The 16,620-nt window shown below is 35.6% G+C and overlaps 1 long non-coding RNA gene across 1 annotated transcript; it reads right to left on the reverse strand.

Moving 5' to 3' along the window:
- Positions 1-1,970: 1,970 nt before the first annotated feature.
- On the reverse strand, positions 1,971-8,621 carry LOC114054609. The gene is made up of 2 exons (XR_003570508.1): positions 8,286-8,621; positions 1,971-2,047 (listed from the first exon to the last, which is right to left on the reverse strand). It is a non-coding gene; the product is annotated as an uncharacterized LOC114054609 (long non-coding RNA).
- Positions 8,622-16,620: the final 7,999 nt, after the last annotated feature.

A 16,620-nucleotide genomic window follows, 5' to 3' on the forward strand; every position in this document is an offset into this window, starting at 1 on the left:
CAACTATTCACCAGATGCATGAAGTACTCTTAAGTTGGCTCCATTCCTCAAAATTACTAATTTCTATTTTTTTGACTTCATAGTTGCTGATTGTGCTGTTTCCTCAGAACAGTTGTTACTAGAAACAGTCCAGGTGTCAGTGACTAAGGCCACAAAACCTCCAAAAAATTCTTAATATATTCCCTTTCTCATGTATTTTTCCTGGACCTTCTAAGACTGAGCAACCAAACATCAGTATCAGTAGGTAATTGTGGAATCCAGAATTTACTGCAGAACTTTCATAATCTATGAGACCTACATTTCAACAGCTGCTTTTGCATCCTAAATAACATTAGTATTTTCCCCCAGATATTAATTAAATGTATATGACAAATGTAGATGTTTTTCATGGGAATTAATTTCTTGGCTACCCTATCAGGTCCCTTGGCATTTTATCTCAGAAGATGAAAAGTGCATAAAACTACATCGCAGCTGCAAATTTTCTCTATAGTGGAGGTGTCTTGCAGCTGACATCTTGAGGGTTGTCCCAAGCATTACAATTTGTAGAACTGAAATACATGAAGATAGAACTGCCTAGTGTAAAATGCTACACACTTTTGAATCGAGAGGACAAATTCCACAGTGCAGGAAAAGATAACAGTAGCTGCATTTGTATATACCTGTTACAATACTGTCTTCAATTACATGATCACGTGTCATACTATTCCATAGCACTCTGTTTATTCTGATGTTTCAAGAATTGCATTAAAAAAAAGTCATTTCCCAAACAACTGTAAATCCTAGATTTTTTACTATTTTCTTTATAATAAGCTAAAATTTATTATGTTTTTGTATGTAATAATGGTAGACATGGCAGAAGTATTTTTGGTAGTTTACAAAACTACATTCAAGTAGCATATTAATACTGCTTATCCATTTTCTAGGATTTATTTTCTCCCTTATTCTTCTTTGGGCCTATCAAAAGCCTCTTTTTTCTAACTACTTCATATCCTACAACAGATGTTTTGCTGATCCTTTTCTCAGAAAAAGAAGGGAACATAAAAGCAACTACTCCCCAGGAGCACAAGCTGATCCCTTTAAGGGCTTACTTTAAGCCCCCAGTCTGAAGGATTTTGTGGGAAAGCACCTGAGGAGTGAATACTTCTGATTTGCAGGAAGCTTTCTCTTGAGAACTGGTGATTACAGCAAGATGCTGGGAAGCCAGTCATCTCTCCCATTGTTCCAGTCACAGGAACAACACACAAGGGCAGAATAAATACCAGAATATCATATTTGACAGTATTCATGTAGTGAAAAACCCACATAGAAGTCTCATAGGTGACTTACATATACACCTGTGTTGGGTAAATTACTGAATAATCCCGAAAACAAGAATCAAGGTAGAGGTTGTCAATACTACCTTTGTTCATTTTCCTTTCTGCATTTCAATACATTGTACAGGAGATACTCTTCATGTATTAAATGTATTAAATGTATTCAGAGTTATCATAGGTATCTTTTTTTTTTTCATCTGATACCATGCATTAACATAGAGTTGCATCATCTAATCTATAACCTTTCTGTTTCTAAATACTATGATCAAATAAAGTTCCTTTAGACTATATGCTGACTACTATGCTTTAGGATCTAGCTTTCCCAGTGCTGATGGGACAGTTACAGCTGTGCAATCTTCTCATTGCCAACTATATCCACTTTGGACACAGACAAGGAGAAGAGAATTTACCCTCTTTGCAGTGTTCTAATCAAAATACAGAATGTTCATGGGTGGTGGCTAAGGAAAGAATGTTTTGTGTTTCACATATTCCCAGGCATGACAGAAAAGTTAAATGACATGCTAATTGAGAAATTGCATCTGCTGGAGAAACTCCTCACAGTCTTCTGAAATCCATCCCCATTTAGATAAAATCCATCCCCATTTAGAAGTGTAAGTCCAAATGTGGGTATTGGGTTTTTTTAATATTTTTTTTTTCTCTGAAAGGTAAATGTGTATACAATCAGTATCACTGAATGGAGGTGCTGTCTTCATCCACAGCTTTAGAAAGATCTCCTGCAAAACAAAACGGTAAATAATTTATATTCTCAAAACTATAATAAGGATCATGAAATTCAGATAGGCCTCAGCCATTTTGTATATCAGTTTTTTTGGTGTGAGTGTTTAGGTTTGGACCAGTAGACATACAGATATTTTCATATCTGGATTTGGATGTGTGCAAATCCTTAGAGTGTTTGAATGGCAGGTTTGGATCTCAATCTTCTGTCTTTTCCCATCTTTCTAAGTGGCTTTTTCATCACACTCTACATAAAAGGAAAAAAAAAAGAAAAAAAAAGAAAAGTAAAAAAGAAGAAAAAAAAAAGGAAAAATAAAGAAGGCCTTCTCGTCCCACTGAAGCTGTAGTACAAATCTTTTCAAAGTTTGGAGAAAACTATGACTATAATTTAAAAGTGTATTGTTAACTTTTTATTTTGTACAAACCAGTCACACATATTTGTTGAATTTCTTGTGAAACTAGTGGCCTGAAACATCTTTGTTATTCTTGTTAGCATTTTTATTACATTAAACAGAAAAGGGAAGTAAACTTGAACTGAGTGGACTTGTCAGCACTGTCAGTGTGTTGCTGTGTAGATTCTGTGTGAAAAAGACAATGAAATTATGAGAATAAAGAAGTCTGAGTAAGTCCAGGAAACACTTATTACCTCACTATTCTTCCTCTTTTTATTTTTTTTTCCAAATCTTTGTTTGGTTTCCTTGTTTTGGTAAAAATAATAGAAAGAGCAAATGTATCAGTTGAATGAAGTAGAATGAAGGAATGACACCCTTACATTGGCCTTAGGACTGTATTTTGGTTCCTGCCTTTATTCAGTATCTTCCCACGTGTATAATGCAAAAGAGGGATTAATTTCTCTGATGCTCTATCCGGAACAACCTTTAAGCTAAATATTTCCTCTGTATGTTAGATTCATTGTCCAGCTGAATTGTTGCTACAAAATGTTGCTATGAAAGCAACAGAGGAGAGACAACTGGTGACTTGTTTGGAGATGGGAAGTGGGTGAAGTTGGTCACACCACCTAGTCAACTCAAAAGGTCCCCATGGGTGTCTTCTTTTGTGAACTGTGAGAATCCAGAAGTTTTCCCCAAAATCAGAGACAGTTTGAGTCATATGCATTTTTCAAATGTCAGTTCAGCAAGTTGCATAACCTTGAAAACCATACAAATGGGTTTCACTTTTCTGCAGAATAATTCACACACACAGAAACCCCTACATAATGACATCACGACACAAAATCCTGAAATGTTCAGGTCTGTTCACAACTCTGGTATTTTCTATTGTATAGGACATAGAATGGGTTTTTTTTTTCGTTTTGGTGTGGGTTTTTTTTTTTTTTTTTGATTGGTTAGTTTGTGGGGTTTTTTTAATTAAAAAAACAAATAGCAAATACCACAGAAGGTCAACTGGAATACATATTGTGCCTTCATTACTAAAATACAAATAATTGTGGCTATCACTCACAAACAGCAAATTTTTTATCAATATTTTAAATAGTCCTACCAGAACTGATCCTTTATAGCAGGAGAGGAGAAGGGACTCTCAATTTAAGGAAATTTAAGAAAAACTTTTACGAAAACAAATTCAGATATAAAAGACATTGCAACTGTATCTTAATAATAGTAGCTATACTCCAAGAGAAACTGCTAATTTAATCATATGATATCAATGCAAATATTGCTTCTTATGGTTAAACAAGGTTTTTAAAATATGTTTATATTTAAAATATCTATGTTTTAAATAAAAGGTTTGTTGTTTTTTCATGGGAGATTTGTCAGTATACTCAGTAGTCATGTTGGGTTTAAGAGAAAGGTAAACACACCTACTGATACTTTGTCTTTTTATATACCGCATACTAGCTACAGACATAGCCTTCAGCATTACAATAAAAAGTGTCTATGAGCTGTCTTCCTTCCCCCACCTCACTCCCAGAAAGCATTATTACTCAGAAATTTTCCAGCTGGTAAGAGAGTAAGGAAATGTTTGAGCTCAATTATTTTCAAGTCATTGATAACTTACTTTAATTAAAATATTTCTGAAACTGCATCTGAGCATTTAGTGTGTGTAGAGGGCAATACTCTATACTGTGCTATGCTGAGGAGTTTTGCAAAATGAAAAATAAAAAGCATCCATGCTTTGTAAATACATTTTTAGTGGCTGGGAAGTTGTCTTGTACAAATAGTTTTGTGTTGCGCCGCATACTGACACCTCTGAAATTGTGCTTGAAGTAGTTTATAGCTTTGTCTAAACTGGGGTAACTGCGCACGATGGTTTATAGAATGACGAATTACTCTTCGCATTTACAGGACTCTGTACAGTTGTTGGGTTTAGCACTGCTATATAAAGCATTAAGCTTATTACGCCCAAAAGAATTAAATTATGCTGAGGCAATTTGATTAGTTGTGTCCAAAGGAAGACACAATGGTAATGAGCTAAAAGCTTGAAGTGAATATAGTTACCAGCAGTACATCACAGTTAAAGAAAAATATTTGTGTAAGCATTTTCATTTAATCTATTTTCCCTTTTATTCAGTTCATTTGCCATTCCTGTAAAAATGCTTTTTGACTTCCAGATGATTCAAAGCATTAAAGTTGATTGAGCTTTCTAACTTTATTTCGGTGTTTATACTCATTACACACAATCTTGTGTTCACAATCTGTATCAGAAATTCTGAGTTCGTTGGATTTCTTTCGAAATGTTTAATATTAGGCATCCTAATTTAAATTTTTCTTGAAACATACAGGTCTGTGTATGAATTATGATACAAAAAATATAAGAGCACCTACTCATTTCAGTCTGGCAAAATTAGACCAGTCATGAATGCAGTCTGGTTGATATTTCATTAGAATTATTTTTCGTTGAAGCAAATGGAAAACCGAGGTGCCTCATAGTGGTCTGCTAAATGCTGGAGAAGAGAGAAGACTGCTGAAGTAGTAAGGCAACATGCTGGGAAAATCAACAGACTCCTGCAGAAGCAGGTCATTCAGCACCTTGTCTTCAGAAGCAGGTAGTGTGATTCAGTGATGGCAAGGGCTGTCTCATGGGCAGCCTTCACAGCACAGCTATTTTCAGCAATATATAATTTGACAAGCATTTTCATCTCAGCACAATTTAGCATATTTATTCCTCCATAAGTTTTAATTCCGCTTAAGAGGAATGATCCTATCAACATAAAGAGGTCATAAGGATTGCTTCATGATCAGATTAACCTCTCTTCGACTTCATTCTCTCAAAACTTTAGATCAGTTCTCCTTGATTTTGGAAACAATTTGTGTGCTGTTTCCAGGTTACTCTTTCCAATTTACTGATATGATGCTATGTTTATTTAATACTATCTATTGCTTTATTTATTTTTATTAATATATAGGCCCATTCCCACCATATAGCCTAATGCCATGAGGATAGTATTACCCAAACACTGTATTCGATGATTTCTCTCCCTTCTCATTGTTGTAACTTTTTTTGTAACTATTTAGTTGTACCATACATAAACATGAAATTACACTGATATTAATAATTATCTCTTTCCTTCTTCACAAACTGAGATGAACAAGCACCTGTTAATAACTGCTGCTTGCAATACCAGAGCCACTGGAACTTCACCTTAAGACTAAGTCTATATGGATTTGTGAATCTTAGCTCACTCCTAGTGAAGTTGTTAAATGATTGCTACTGTGCTTGATAGGATAGATGTGAATTTTCTATTGCCCTCTAAAGTTGCTTACAACAACCCTAAAACCCCCTGCTTTCTCACTAACTCTGTTGATCTTGGAATACCTGACTCCTGGAGGTTCTGTGGGGAGAACTGAGAGAGATGGTTGACTTTGTTTCCCTCCAGGATGAAAATACGGAATGAAAGAAAATAGGCTTGACTTAGGGTTCTGCTTAGTTAGGGTTTATACAGTACTTTTATGACTCAGAAACTGTTTAATAGTTATTTAAATTAGTGTTTTGTTAACCATATGCTTGCTTGCAACATTACCACATAAGAGCAATGATTCCTTAAAAACATTTCCTGGGAACTCTTCTCCTGTTTTGTATTGTTTTCCACACAGTAACAGTAGCTGTTCAGGAGATTTGGTGACTGGGCCTCAATAAATTGTTCCTGGGTTTTGGTTTTGATATTGCTATTACCTGCATCATCTGTTAATTATGTTATTTTATTTGTAATACGATATGTTAAGGAATGTAAGGTATTCCATAATTGTCAGATTTTAAAAAGTACATTCAGTTTAATTCTGTTTTTTCAAGACTCAACTTCTATAGATAATTCAAATTTATGTATTAATTATTATGCAGAATATAAACTAATGTATAGTTATTTACTCTTGATAGATTGTGGAATAAGTAGCATATGGGAAATCTGTCTGAGATTCCATTAGAAATCTGAGCCTGAATTGTGCTGGAGTCATTGTGCATGGTACTGTATACACCCATGGCAAAAAGCAAATTTGTATCTATTTTGAGTAGAGCTGGATTCAGAGCAGTTTATTTATTATATGTATGAGATTTACTTATTTCAGAGAATCCACTGAGCACTAATCTTGACGTTTTTCAGGTGACATTGAAAAAAGAAATTACAGTGCTTTTGAGTGTTTACTCCAAAGGTTCAAAACCTTGACCCATGCCCAAATGAAGGAATTTTCTTTTGTAAAAGAAGCTTGGAGATATGGAAATGTTCATTTTTCTAGCAAGGCTGAATTATTGCCACTTCAATTCAACCCAAATAAATAATTCTTCTGATGCCATCTTTCTTTTTCATCTCTAGAAAAAAAGAGTAAGCCTCAGCTTACACACTACACCTGTAATTTTCCATCATGTTTATAAATCAGAATTATTTGTACTTCTAATTTCAACCTCTGTATTTGTTTCCTTACACAGTAAGTGTCACAGTGGGTAAAACTTCATGTAAGCATTTTCATAAGAACAATTACATAAAAACATACATGTTTTCATTGCATCTAATATCAATGTCCATGTATTTAATTTAGACATCTTAAACATTTTCTTGGACAATATAGTTTAATTTCTGTAAGAAATCAGTTAAAGGGAATATTTCTGCTTCTGGATTTTTTAATTGTTTTTCTCTTGTTTCCTGTTTTCCCAAAATCTTTAAAATAACCCAAGTTGTGTCTGATTTCATGAATGTGTCTTTGTGCTATATACAGCTGCAGAAGAAACAAAAGAGATTCTGATGAAGGGTGAGGGAGGTACTTTCAATGACTAATGTGTTTGGCTTTGTCTTTTTGACTGTCTGCTAAACAGCAAAGCATTAGATAAAAGAAAGCAATAAGGGAAGAGTTTAAAAAGTGAGATAGAAAGGTGCAATAGTGATGCTGGCACAAACCTCCTCTACCTCTTCAAAACTATAGAGAAAAGTGTTTGAACATTGGGTAGACTGGGACAAGGGTGTTTGGCAGGAATACAGCCTAGATAAGTCAGTAATCCTTGGATCAGGGGAAACTGCAAATATCAAAAATCCTTCAAATAGACGGAAGTTTGAAAGAAAGAAGATGTTATCAAAAATGCACAATTGACATCTGTTAAAAAAAAACAGGATGATTTTTTGTTTGCTTTCTTTTAAGTGGTGAGATTTGCTCACAAAGAGGATTTATTCATTTATTACTTTTCCTAAAGGCTTTTTTACCTTGCAAAAAGTGATATAAATTACTTTGTTTTCTAAAGCCCTCTGTCAGCAGAAACACGCTGTGACAAGTTCCCTCAAGGAAAGTCCTGTAGGGTCAAATCCCAGCTGAAATTCCTGAGTGAGCCATGTTGAATATTTGCTACCTGACTGCTGGTCGGAGTGACTGGATTGCAGAATACCGACTTGAAAGGTAGAAAAGCCTGAGGATCTGTACATCTGGCAGTACAGGTGGCTGCTCATCAAACCAAACAACACCACTGGAGGTTTTTTCCTATCCAAGTGAACCCTATTACTGCTTATAAAAGTATGATCACTTCTTAAAAAAAGTATGATGAAATTGCAAAAGTAGTAATCATTGGTTATCTTCTATTGATTTTATATTCAGTAATATCTCTTCCTGGATCACAGTTAGACAACCAAGCTCAAGCAGTTTGTAATTGATTCTGCAGTTCAGGTACCTCGATGCACAGCACAGACTGATGCACAGCACCCACTGACTATCCTTCCTATCGATGTTTCTTCTTCCAGTGTAAACTGGAGTATAGGAAATAAGGGAAGAGGAAGAGAGAAAACTATATAGAATTGCAGCTCACCTTATCCCACTGCAGAATGCAGCCAGCACCTTCACCCAGGCTCAGGGTCTAACAGCCCTTGCAGTTTGGATGAACAATTAATTTTAACAGATGAAGCATGATGCTCAGAGTTGAGTAGGACAGCCACTTCTTCTCTTGAACTGGAGTGATTTCTGGGAATGAGATAGGCTGGATATGAGGTAACACACACAGTATCCATAGTTTTCTAGAAAATAATATGCTTTTTCTTCCCATATCACCACTGCAACAGTTTCAGTTACAAAGAAAAGGAATTGTGCCACCAGCTTGCTGTCCTGATTATTTTCTTGAGCACCAAGCTTGAAAAGGACTGATTTATTTCCATTTGTGTGCCTCTGTACATCTGTTAAGCTAAATAGATTTCTGTGCTTTTTATAGATGGAAATGACCTAGCTACTCAAAAATAATGTTTTATTTCATAAAGAAGATGCAAGTGAGTTAGAATATGGAGTACTGTTCAAAGCTTATTCTGTAAGTTATGGGGTTTTTATCAAGTATTTCAGAAAACATGTATTACCTCTCCTGTTTGGATACATTCAAATATACTATCAGTGTGAAAGAAGCTCAAATAAATGAATATAATATATCAAATATTACCAATACTGGATGTTCTTACACCATGTGAATACCAAGAAACTCCATTAAACTCCATTCTTTTCTTTCCCCCATAACACATCTTGGCTTAAGCCAGAATCATTTATTCATTTGTGGAAAATTCTACTGTAGGTTTGCATATAACTTGATGTAAGAAATTATTGGTTTTCTGACTGTATTTTAGGGATATATAAATCACTGAATGAGAGTTTGATGCATATATATATATATGTGTTTATATATATGTAATGCAGCTTTCACTGCTTATGGGCTGCAGCTGTAATAAGCTTGGAGAGGATCCCAGTAGGTTGTTCTAGCCACCGCAAGCCTAAACCATCTACAGCATCATCATCACATTTCACCTCATTCATCATGCCTATGTGAAATTATGTTACGGTAGCAACTATTTAGCTGCTTATGGATCGGATGTACATAGATGTTGAAGGAGCAAACTCAGTAAAGTCAGAGTATCAATAACCATAACAGGAATAGAATGGCAGAAATGTGTCTGAAATTCTTGTTATTCTTAATACTTTCATCTTATAAAAGCAGCTCAGGTGACCCACAGCCATTATTTTAAGGTAACCATATTTCCAACCACCAGGAACTGCACTGTTTTAGGCTTAAAATCCTAAATTGGCAGTTTTCTTTATTCTGCTCTGCCTACAATAGAAAAATTGAAGATGAAGGGCAAAAAAACCCACTGAGCTGTGTTTCTTCCATCTGTATAGCTACAAAGGGAAGGAAAAAAAAGGGGAAAACACACATAAGGTAATTATCAGGCTCTGCCCTGATGAAGATAATTGCCTCATTGTGTCCATTATAAATGTTGTCATGACTTTAGTTCAAACTTTGGCCTTAAACAATGGAGACCACAAAATGCATATTTGCTACATATTGAGAATGTTATGGGAATGAGATAAATATTTTATACAAGGGTAGCAATACATCTTGAACAAACATTATCTAGCCATAACATTCTGGCACATGGACTGCTGAAACAATTGTTGCTGGGGAGAGGTTCTGAGAGGAAGACTAATATCCCAGAGTAAATTTGGTTTTGAGTCTCCTTTTAGAAAGTCTTTCTCTTTTCAGTTCACTGCAGAAGGACTGTGTGGTGGGGCAGTAGGAGGTTTCCCTGTGTATGCCCTTCCCTGAGGGCTTCACTGTGGAAGAATCATTGTAAATTCACAAGATACTCTGTGGAGCCAAAGGACAAAAGTTGGCTCCATGGGAACAAACTGAAGATTCTGCCCGTATCGTTTTCTTTCTTTGTCCATTTTTTGGACTGGCTAATTCTAGAACATGAGTGTGAAGGGCAAAATCTACCTAGGAAATTAAGTAGAGCTTAGATGCTGGCAGTGACCCAGATACTGCAGACATAAATGCACTGTTAAATTTGTAGAATTCCTTGTTTGGTTCTCTGCCACTTTAACTACCAGCATGAAAAAGTCTAGAAAGTTTTTTTTAATGTAACAATATATTGATCACTAGATCCAGCAGTGACTTTCCTAAATGAATTTATTACAAGATGATAGCTTCCATGTTTCTATGAGCTACTAGGGGAATTCTTCGGTTTTCTCTTCTGTTTCTTTTTTCAGATTTTATTTACTGTCTTCTTTTTGGTCACAAATTTCTCCTTAGCCATTGCCAGCTTTTCTTCAATAACCAACTCTTTTCTCTTCAATAATCACCTCTTTTGGTTCTTGGCCTATTGTTATTCCTGTATTTTCTTATCTAGTCTCTTTCCTTTTCATCAGTTTTATCTTCCAGTTCAAATCCGGTTGTATTTCTAGGAATGTACTGTATGAATGCCACTTTTAGAAAGTAAGACTTAGACGTTTCTGGGACTCTGATAAATTGTCACAAGACCTTTTTTGTTATTAAACATCTGAAGATTGTATAGAGATGCTTAATTACTTCTATCAGATAAAGAATGAATAATTGAACCAAGAAAAACATGGTGTTGACTTTTTATTTAGCATGCATAAGACTGTGCCAGATACTCTGCTCTGATGGAAATAGGGAACTAGATGAAACATAGACTCAATTCACTTCATATTATTATACTATTTATAGTTTTATAGGGATAGTAGGAATCTTCATCAGGAAATTTAAAAAAAGAAAATTTGACAGAGCTGTTGCATTTCATTCCATAAGTTAACTTCAATAACTGAAGTACTCTTCAACTGCAACTCCTGATTTTTTTAGGCTTGAGGTAGCAACAAAACCAGGAATTACTTCTTCCATCTCTGGAAAGCATATCACACCCGTCTTGGGACATTATGCAAACCACAGGCCACCCTCAGCCAAGACTGAAGGTCAGCCGAAATGTTCAGATAGTCCAACATGCAGCTGTTTGTCTTTCCTAACATAGATCACCTCACCCAATTTCTGTCCTTATTGTTTGGCTTCTTTTCAAATACCACTCTACTTCAAAATATTGTTGTGTGTTCCTTGAAAGGACTAGCAATCTCTTCTGAAGGATCATCTATCATACTGCCCATTTATAAGCTCAAAGAGCCCAGATTCAAACTTACCAAGTGTGGACTCGGGGAATTCTTATTAGAGGAATCTTGGATGAAAAATTCACGTTTGCTGGAGTTTTGCTGCCTCTAGGATATCTCTTGTAGTAAGTCTTCCTTATAAAAGAAGCTGTGAACTGGCTCTAGATATACACCCTCAGAAATAACAAGCAGTATTTTTTAACTCCAAAATGAGTAACTTTTTTGTCTCTGGTAGATAGTCTAGACAACAGCTCTGTTGACTATTTAGGGAAAATTATAAACTTCTAAAGCTTGATGATGCAATCTATTGTAGCTGCAGGGACACAGCAAGAATATTGGTGCAAAACACTGAAGAACAGTTCTGAACACTAATGTTCTGAAATTACTAGAATTGCTAAGAGCATTGACATAAAAAAATGGCAATGTGCAGGTTTCAAAGCTGTTTTATCTACTGTTTTTTAGAAGATTAAAACACACATTAAAAATAAGCAATTCTTTTCAAAATATCTTCTACTGCAAAGAGTACCCGTGATATTTTTATCCACGCCAGTATTTTATTTGCCAGGGACATTAAAGCATTATATACATAATATGGAATACAAATTATAAAGGAGGTAACATTCTTTAGAAGAAACAGAAGAACAGCTTTTTTTTTTTTTCATTGGACAGATAGTTTTCTAATTCAGTATCTTCATTATTCAGTATCTTTATTATTGCAAACAGAAGAATATTTAAAGGACATTCTGAACTGCAAAAGAACACTCTAGACATTGGTCTGTGGTTCTTCTGTATGTCTATAACACAAAAAAATTCAAGAGACAGCTTCCTCATAACTGAGATTGTTAAAATCTTACTTTTCAGACAACACCTGAGACTCTACAGTGAAGCTGATGCTACGTAGCTAGTTGTGAAAAGTAACATGCCAGTTACTATAATTAAGGAGCAAAATATTTATGTTGTATGCAGGGCACCTTGATTAGAAGGTTTTCAGAAGACTCATTACAGGCAAGTGTTAAATACTACAAGATAGTTCTGTGAGCCAGACAGAATTCAGAGAACCGGAGATAATGAGACTATAAAGATGATATGTAGCTAGCAACAGTTGTGGCTTGCTTAGGGATACATGTAAACACAGTCTGGTTAGAACACTTAACAGGGTAAATGTGGAAAAAAAATAGAAAGGATAAAGCAAATAATACATCAAATGTTTTGTGGGCAGTTTTCAGGACATGCATGTTCTCTTTTAATGCTGAGAAGAAATAACATGTCATGACTACTACCTGTAGAATAAAAGCATTCAAGTTTTTCCCACAGAAGTGATACCTGCTCCTGTTACCCTTTCTCCAGTGTTATTGCTTGCTCTAGGTAATGTGGTAGCTGTCTGGGTTCATGCTGCCTTTAATTCTTCAGAGGCAGTTGTTTCCCTATTTTCCTGCCTTAACAGAGTCACTGTCTCCTCTCTTCACTTCCTCAGGTGTCTCAGTCAGAGTTGAAATCAAAGAAAATTTATTGTTAGAATGATGGAAAGTTGTAGTCAGTCTGGATGGGAAAACATGTTAGATATCTAAAAGACAAAACCTTAAAAAATTACAATTGCTCAATGAGAAATAGTCTCTAGTAGTACGCCCTGAACGGGTTACCCAGGGAGGCTGCAGGCTCCTTGTGACAGAAGGCTGTAAATGATGGGTAGGGCAATTAGCCATCAGGGCTGACACAGGTACAGCTCACCATGCTTTCCAGAAGTATGGATTCAATGAATAACTGCATTTTGTATCATGTCAATGAAAGTAGTTTGAATGTAACTAACACAGTCCTCATTTTCATTCCCAAGCACGCTATTTCCTGAGTAGGTATTAAAATCACTGTGTTTGGACTTTCTTGTTTGCTTATCCTTGTATATTATTAATTATACATTATGTATGTGGAAATCTCTCAGTGTAATCATAATCTTGTGTTGGTTTTAGCCTTTGACATTTATGTATCTGTGTATCTATTTGTATTTTTGTCATATTCTTCTCTTTGTATACCTACTGCATTTGATAAGAAGTCCGACTAAAACGAGAGATAATACAATCACCATTAATACAATACCTGTAGCTTGTCTTAGTCATGGAAAGGTTTTATAAGGCTAGGTTAAAATTCATTAAAACTAGCTTTATTTATTAAAATTGGCTTAGGTTTGTCGGTACAGAAATCAAACTTTGGCATGGCAACTGCATTGTCACTTCTAATTTAGATAATTTTTTTAACTCATTAGTCTTACTTTGTGTATACCCTTTCCTCTTAATGAGAGCAGAAAGAGAATTTGCAGCCTACTGAGTTAGCCATCATAATTGTAAGCTTGTTTCAGAGCCTCTGAAACCACAGGTTTTGTTAAAATTATAAGCCAATTTAGCAACAAAGCCCTGTTAATAAATACAGTTCAGTAGTGTTTTTAAATCAGAAGTTAAATGATCGACTCTTTATGTATATGTTATGCATACAACAGAATAGAAGGTCTCAGTGCAGCAAGATGGTATCTTGGTGCAGTTGGATCATATGCTGCCCACATTTGCTGATTTTCATGGTGATTTATTGTTGTTATTAAAATTTTCCTGCTTCTGCATACTAGTAATTGTAGGCTATTTGTAACATTTATGGCCAAAAGTACTGGAAATATACTCTGAGGTTATATCCGTACTAGCAAACTGTACAAGTGGGACTTTCAGGATGTTAAAACTCAGTTATTGATAGTTTTAAATGGTTAGAATCAACCTTTAGACAGTTTGGGCATGTTTCCACATGATTCTCAGGGGCAGTTCAGGGGTTAGCACAGGCCATTGGCCATTTGCAGTCTGTGTGCAGACACCTTAGTTTGGAATCTAAGAAAATATAATAGTCTGGATCTGATTGATTTTGTGCCAGTGAGCCTCAGTGGCAGGGAAGGATCCTGGGAACATAACCTATCTGTCGATCCTGGTGGTTTCAGTATAGAAAACATCATACAATATACGCAGAAACAGTATTTTTCTTTAAATAGGTTTGTAGTTGCAGACATAACTCTTTGTATATTCATATAGCAAATATAGACTTACTCCATCAACAAGGAATGAGGGGCAAATGAAGGAGTGTCAGCCAGTCAAACAGGCGTCTAACTGGTGTCTTGGTTAAGAGGCTCTGTCATGTCATCCCGACTTTGCCTTGGAAAGTGTTGACTTGTCACTGATTGCTTTATGTCTCCCAGTATTTGATTGGGAGTGTATTATGTTGGATTAAAATAAAGAGTAACTCTTTCTTTTACAGGACAAAAAGAAGCTCACTGGGAATTATAATGTAAGACTATTTTAGCTATATGATAAAGTTTACTTTTAATTTTTGTGGGAAAAAGAGGGCTGCTGAATGTTTTAGGCATTCATTCAAGTGGCTTGCTTTATCTGTATAGCTCTTCAGAACTTTTCAGTTTCAGATTAAAAAAAGGAACTTTCTTGAACAAAGAGGCAATTTCTGTATAAACTTTTTCTCTTCTGCTTGTTTCTGCACATGAAAAAAAAACCTGAGAATAGGAAGCAATGTATTGACTTTTATACTTACCCTATAATAATATTGTGCTTTATTCCTATGCTTACAGGCAAAATATGCTTTTTGCTTTACATATCATAGTATCTGAGCAGAATCATGATCCTGCCTTACTAATACTTATTAATTTCTCAAACTTTCTTCAAATGAAAAAAAACTTGAGCATAGTTTCTAAATGTGTTTTTTGTCTACTCAAGAATTTTTTCCTGAGCTCTGGAACAATTAAAACTATAGATTTCATTGGATTAGTGCAAGTCAATGAATTTAAAATAATTAAAATACCATTATTCACATAGACCTTTCAGCACTAACCATTATGTGAGGATTATAGTCTATTCACCCAAATACTAATTATGTTTCATAGTTTTCATCCTTGTGGCTCTTCCACTTCTGGAAATGCCCCCTAAGTTAAACACTCAATAGAAATTGGATGTGATTTTAAAGGCTTACCAATCAGCAGCACCTGCAAGGATAGTGGGAGTGGGGAGCCAGGTGTGGGGATGGGAGAAAAGAAAAAGAATGTGCTGGTTCTGCCCTGTGTTGACAAAAATACAAACAGTGGGGGGAGGGAGAGGGAAGCTTCTAACTAAAACTGTACACAGTTCAATTAGTACCTTCAAATGAGGCTTCTGTACTATTAGTCCCATTGCTGACTTTCTTTTTTCTCTATATAATTATTTCTTCTTAAGTTTTAAAAATTGGGGTAGAATTTCCCGTCAATAATCCTTGTGTCTCTTAGTGATTTGTTTATATGACCTTCCCAGTTACCAAAGAATAAGTATGAAGGCTATTCATTGACTCTGATTCAGCTTCCATAGATGATTACCTCCCTGAAATGAGTGGGAAGAGAAGCAGCTCATCTGAATTGCCATAGATATTCTTTTTTTTTTTTTTTTTTAGCAGAACAAGGAAAATAGCAGCTAAATCAGCAGTAGTACTGTATATCCCCAAAATCTGATATGCATAAATAACAGCTTTAAATCAAAATCCTCTTTCCTTGTCTCCAGAAGCAGAAAAGGAAGCAAAAAAGAAGTCACAGATAACCAAACTAGATTTCTTCTGTGTTATTTGCACTGCAAACTGCTAGAAGTCAGCACATAGAATTAAGCTGAGGGAAGTAAAATTTTGGACACAGACAGAAGGAGTAGGATAAAAGTTAGAAGTGAGTCAGAGATGACCCTAAGACAACAAGCAGTGTTTATAATTCCTATAAATTCCTCCCAAATGACAAGATTTTTGTTGGTCTCATACTGACCCTGCAAAACTACAGCCCAATCAGGAATTTCTGTCCATTTAGTAAAAGTCCTCCCTCTTCCAAACAGCCTCTGCCTTGTGAAATGAGTGAGGGGCCAGGAAACAGATCTTAGGAGGGGACTGTTCAGGACAGGAGAAGCAGAAATGCGGCAGAAACACTATGTGGAACTATGTGGAACAAAAGTGTATTGCTCATTTTGGAGTTTGGGCAGCAGGTCTGACTGCAGACAAGTAAGAGCTCTGGAAGCTTCAGAAAATAACCACAAAGGCTACTGGACCTTACACATGCTAGGGACAGGTAAAACCACAGTTCACTAGGTGCACAAACACTTTTTTCCTAAAAATCTCATCCTTGGATGGCATCATGATTCATGACTATAACGGCAAAAATGCTGGATTTGAGCATG

Source organism: Empidonax traillii, unplaced genomic scaffold, assembly GCF_003031625.1.
Source record: "Empidonax traillii isolate 1590-97213 ecotype Southwest subspecies unplaced genomic scaffold, ASM303162v1 scaffold35:size4298261, whole genome shotgun sequence".
NCBI classification, from domain to species: domain Eukaryota; kingdom Metazoa; phylum Chordata; class Aves; order Passeriformes; family Tyrannidae; genus Empidonax; species Empidonax traillii.